The 6,234-nt window shown below is 34.0% G+C and overlaps 1 long non-coding RNA gene across 1 annotated transcript; it reads left to right on the top strand.

The window, feature by feature from the left end:
- Nucleotides 1–301: 301 nt before the first annotated feature.
- LOC125504690 lies at nt 302–1,939 on the top strand. The gene is made up of 3 exons (XR_007281659.1): nt 302–484; nt 1,027–1,101; nt 1,653–1,939. It is a non-coding gene; the product is annotated as an uncharacterized LOC125504690 (long non-coding RNA).
- Nucleotides 1,940–6,234: the final 4,295 nt, after the last annotated feature.

Below are 6,234 nucleotides of genomic sequence, written 5' to 3' on the forward strand. Positions count from 1 at the left end.
AAGTATGTTGCTTGTGAAGAGCTTCATGAACATTAATACTTTTGCGAAGAAAAGTGAAAAGGAATGAAATTGTTAAGTTTGACCCATGTGAAGCTCAAACCTTTCCTTTTGATGATCCGCTGCTGTGGATTATTCGTTTATTTGATGTTTAATTAAATATTTTTACACTTATCAGTCTTTATATTTCGATTTCTTTCTGTATTCTGTATCATTTCTATATATGTGTTCTGAATCTAGTCACTCCTTTGACTAACGTCTTCCACCGTTTTGATGTTTATAATCATCCCGTGTCATTTTTTAATTTACAAAATACAAGAGTTTACAAAGGTCCAATTTCGAACATTCTAATCTAGGGCTAATTGCGTTCTTTCATATTCAAAAATAAAATCAATTAGCAAATAATTTACCAAACTCGATGCTGATGAATCTCAAGTAAAGTTTATCTAAATTACAATTCAAAAAGGTTCGATGCGGATTGTTCACAGTAAGTTCAACTGAATTTTAATATTACTGGTTGAAACTTTTCTTCAATGTATTGGCAGTGGGTTTCTATGGATTATTTGGCGCTGTTTTAGCCGAAATACGTAACTTTAAACTTCTTTTAATTTTGAGGGTTTATTCAAAAATTAATTTGAAATATAGCATAGCTAGTCACCAGCTTCTCATCTTTGTCATAGTATTTGCCATTCGGTGAGCATTCGATCGCTGCTTCGTGGTTAAACACTTACGTGCTTAAAAACTTATGAAATGGGCTGAGAAATAACTGGTTTTTATCTGAAAAATTCATCTTAGATTTATTTTTATAATTTCCCCTTCTAGTGGTAATTTGAAAATATAATTTCCAGATTAGGTTATTCAAGAAATTTCTCTAAGCAATTTTATGGCTACGAGTTATTCTCTCAAGCTTGGACGTCTGGTCATTTTTAATATATAGTCGCGCCGCGCCGTAGTCTTCATTGATCACCCATATACGGCAGCTATTTCTACATACCAATTTAATTTTGCTTCAGTTGAAATTGCTTTCAGATACACATATAAAATGGTTAACGGCACTATTTAACATACTAAGCGTGACGAATTGGAACGTGACTAAAAGTACATGTGAGTTTTATGATGTTTCGTCTAAAATATGAATGAATGTACAAGCATTTCAAAAATCTCCGAAATGCAATAAGCAATTGTTTGTAATTGTGTCAGTAATTAAATGTTACAGGAATGTAAGCTTAGAACTCAAACGAATGAAATCTCAATTTTTTATAATAATAAATATATATCTAGAAGAAACATAAGATAATGCAACTACCAAAAAGTTAAAATTTTGTTAGACATTTTGAAAATAAAAGTATCCAACTGACGTCGGACAGTATTTCTAGAATCACACATATACGATTGTTAGGTCCTTCCATCCTGGTCTGTTCCGCAACATTTTCAAAATTCCAACAATTGTTAGTAAGAGTTAAATTAATTATATTGACTTTTGCGTATGTTTTAAAACCACAATAATAACTTTAACATTTCCAAAAACAAATTTCAAGCTTATTAGTGCTATAGATCTGGTTAAGCTCACACATTCTCCCCATTCTCTTAGACCCCATATGTTAAGGGTTAATAAATTTAATTAAAATATAACGAATTAAAAGAAATGTCCTCAGGTGGCGCAGATTTGCATAATGGTCTGTTACCGCAAAACTCATGACAACGTTCCATTCAGAGGCCAATATTTACGACCCTATGAACGACATGGACCTGAAAGAGTGATAAAAGTTGTCTCCAAACCATCAAAACACTTTCTTGATGGCAAGAAGAAAAAGTGGTTTTGAATTGTCAGTAGTGAAGCTGTATTGCTTGACACGGCGTTAAATTCGCTTGTAAAACTTTATGACCTTATAAAATCTTTACTGTACAGAAAAAAATATTTTGCATACTACAATTCATAATAAACGAGTTAGGGACTTATGAGACCGTATTGGACCTGACCTATTAAATTAAATTGTTTTGTTTTGTTGTTTGACTCGAAGTATATTTCGTTTTTTTCTCAGCCTAGAATGTAGTTCACACAATGAACGATTAGTTGGCTTGCGTTAAAGTCGATTATTATCCAGCTGTACGAGTATATGGAATATTTATGTAAGATGAATTTCAGATGTACAGAGAATGACTAATAATGACCAATTTTTTGTCAACGTCAAGTGAAATATGTTTTAGTAATATTTTTATAAACTTATAGTAAAAAACGAGATTCATAATATCCTAACCACAGCGAAATAACACTGCGCGGATGTATCTGTTTTAGATCGTTTCAATACATGAAGTGACCACGGGCTTGTGAGAACGAAAATATGTACAAATACTCGGATCGAGACAAAACAATTGTTAGCAACCCTACTTAAACTCCAAGACAAGAAAGATAAATATCACTCCTACATAGAACAAAAACTCCAACCTATAGAGACGCTGAAAGATATAGATCTTAACATCCTATCCGAAAAAATAACCAAAAGCATCCAAATCTCAGTGAAACAAGTAAGCTCACTACAAAAAGGCAGGCCATTAAAGCTTAGTGCAAGCATAATAAATCTTCAAAAGACTCCTCTCTTCGAAGGTGGATAGAGATTCGTCAGACTACAGAGTGATTAACAAACAAGTAAAGAGAGATATAACCAATTATCTGAGAAACCATAACACCCATCTCATATAGCAAGAAATTGAAAACAACCTTAACATGAAGGAATTGAGATTGAGAATGATGAGAGGAAAACACACCACGAAAAATGAGAGGTGAAGAAGGRACAGTACAGTAAGAGGAGCAAGAAATCGTGAGTATTACTGAAAGCTTCTACCGAAAGCTCTACAGACAGGAARTKGCAGACACAGGTTACCAGASAGATAATAGTGCACAAATTCTRAGAGCGATAWTAGAGGAGGMACTGAGATCTATGAAAAGCCGCAARGCTCCAGGAGAACACCGCATTATGGCAGAAATGCTGAAATAAGARGGAGCAACACTGAAAAAGGCAATTCTCATCCTGCTCAATAAGGATCTSGAGGAGGGCCGCAWCCCAGAAGCATGGAGAAACCCARCGGTCAAAATCTTATTTAMGAAAGGAGACTGTAGGAACATCGAAAAGTACAGGCCCATCGTCGACTATCAAAAGGCATTTGACTCGGTAGAAGAMGGCAGTACTAAATKAATTKRATAAGGCTAGGTTCTACTCACAATACTTCACTCTGATAAAGAACTGCTACAAGAATGCCACTTTTCACGCGGAGATARCAGAATACCTCAATACAGGAAAAAATCCCATRAACAGAGGAGTTAGACAAGGAGACTTAATGTACCCAAAACTTTTCACCCTGGCTTTGGAAAGAGTTTTCAAGGCCTTGGATTGSGACTTAAAAGGCATTAACATTGATGGGAGGTACTTGAACCATCTACGTTTTGCAGACGACATTGTCCTGTTTAGCAGTGGTCATGAGGAGCTCACSAACATGTTAAAGGAGCTAAAAGAAGCATTACAAACAGTGGGAATTCAGAAGACCAAAATCATAAGTCTTTATAACGCCCAGGTCATCCTAGRYAACATTAATAYTGAAACAGTGGATAAATAYTTGTACGTAGGCCATAAAATACAGCTAGGGAGTGAGAACCAAAAACGATCCTCACTTGGGCAAAGTATCTCACATCCTAAGAAATCCTAAAACTCCAATTAATCTAAAGCAGAAGGTGTTCGAGAACTGCATGCTACAGATGGACGTATGGCCTTGAGACTATGACCATCAAACAAAAAAGTGCCAATCGTCTGAGAGTATGTCAGAGAGCCATCCAACGTTCATTGCCTGCCTTAGGGACAGAACGATCGTATTAGAAGGAAAACGGGAGTCTTAGACGTCATGGAAACGGTGGCAAAGAATAATTGTAGATGGGCTGGTTATGTGAGGAGGGACGATGTCAAGTGGACCAAGGCCATACTGCAATGGAGACCTAGGGAAACAAAAAGAAGCGTTGAGCGACCCCCAGACGAAGGACGACATCCAGAAACACCCCGGCAAAATTTTTATCCAAACCGCCCAAGATCGACTTCACTGGAGACAATTGGAAGACACCTACGTTCAGGAGTGGACGAGGATGGGCTAATAATGAATCAATAATTAATTATAAACATGAGGGTAAATCTTCCTACCTCAAACGACAGATTCAATAATGATTTAAGCACAGCTTTTTAGAAGAAATTATGGAAACTAAGATCAAAAATTGCCTTTAATCTTGGCTCATTTAATAATTTAAATAATTTTAATCTTGGCTCATACGTGTATTTTCAGTAGCATTCAGTAAGAAATAAAAACGAAATTTACGAAACCACGAACAACGTATTTCTTTCAACGCCTTGCAGATCAAAACACAAGCGTGTTATTATATGCTTCTATGTGAACTTTTCGCATTCAATTTAACTCAGGCTTCACCTATTTAATGTTTTAACATCTATTCAGCTAAATTAAATATTGGGTTAACTCGAGCTGACTTGAGCATGCAAAGCTGGGCAGAATAAAAATTTATATTTTCCGAACGATTCTTTCCTGAAAAGCAATGAACATATTTTATATTAAGCTTACACATATAACTATTTAATCTTTGTATCCATCTTTTTAATATTTAACACAAGTTTCCCGGTTGCTTCTCTTTACATGCCAAAAAATTTTGTTAATGTCCGAAAACTTTCCTCCGGAAAAGTATCCGCATTTGAACAGGTATTAGAAAGTGATGCAACTATTCGAGCACAGGAACTGATAGAAGAATGACAATCAAAGGAAAGCGAATGAAAATATTTCAGTTAAAACGACAAGGTACAAAAATAATGCTGCTGGAATATTTCAAACAAATATAAAAAAATTAACGCAGGACAATATACAGCAAACAAATATTCTGTCTGCAAAATAAACTATGTCCATTTACTACTTCATCAGTCATCAATAGTCGTATGTCAGTATGTTAATAACACTTTTATTTTCAATTGTTTTCAGTTTACAGCGAATTTTTTATTTTTTCTTTCATATAATTTAATTCAAAAATCTGAAGATAATTTTTTTTAGGTAAGATTTTGCTTCTCAATATGCATGAAAGCTATAATATTAATGGAAAAATATAATACATTGAATTTTGGAAGAAATAAATAACAAATATGTTTTTTTAAGAAGTCAATAATTAAAATTTCCACCTGATTCTGAAACTCATCATATTCACCTATCTGAGGCTTTCGGCTTGCTAAGATGATAGTAATAAATCAACTAAAAATGGAACTATTTCCACTATATCAGACCAATAATTGAACAATATGCTTCCTCCCCTTGAACATAAAACAATTTTGCAGAGGAATGACTTTTGCTTGCAGTAAATTAATTTCAGCAAAAACAGTTCGATAATAAAAAGTTGGTCGCCAGAATAATAAAAAGAGCTTTTAAGTACGTTGGTACTTTCATAAAGGATATAAGTACGCATATTGCAAAGCATGTTATCAAAGAAAACGAGAAAATAACGTGGTGCAATACGTCAATTTAAAGAAAATACTTAAGCTAAAATCTCTACGGATAAATTCATATCACTAAATGGTGCTGTCAAGTAATGTGCGAATTAAAATGAACGTCTCCATATAATGTTGTACCGAAGGGAAGAGCGCATTTATCATTAGACATATTTTCCCGCTTTCAGTTATTTTCTATTAATTCGCAGCTTGGTAAAGACGATAATCAAAGGCGAGTAGCAATTTTTAACGTTGACACATCCAGCAAGAGTCGCAATACGCGATAAAAATAGTAAGTAATTGCCAGGAATTATCGGTATTACGCCGAAGAATGTACAGTAGTTTATCATGTTTTATTTACACCGATGCTGAATCAAATTTATATCTTTCAGTTCTCATCATTTCCACACCCCTACATGGTGACAAACAGAAGAAAACTTGAGAAAAAAAAACAACTTAAATTGTCGTTTTAGCCAATACCTTGTAAATATAAGGGATTGTATTGCTGAATATAGGTTTGGTTTGCTAAAGTTCAATTTTTGAATTAATTTGTTTGTAGAATATGATATTGATAGCTTGATAAATGATTATAAGTTTGAACTGACAATTCGATTTAACAACGTTATTTCTGGATGAAACGTACTTTTCTTATGTTGAAAGTGATGCATAGATAACACCTAAATGTTTTTGCTTTTAAACATTAAGAAATTAAATTACA

The sequence above is a fragment of the Dendroctonus ponderosae genome, unplaced genomic scaffold (assembly GCF_020466585.1).
Source record: "Dendroctonus ponderosae isolate FM_Combo_2020 unplaced genomic scaffold, Dpon_F_20191213v2 Dpon_F_20191213_518, whole genome shotgun sequence".
In the NCBI taxonomy this organism is placed as follows: Eukaryota; Metazoa; Arthropoda; class Insecta; order Coleoptera; family Curculionidae; genus Dendroctonus; species Dendroctonus ponderosae.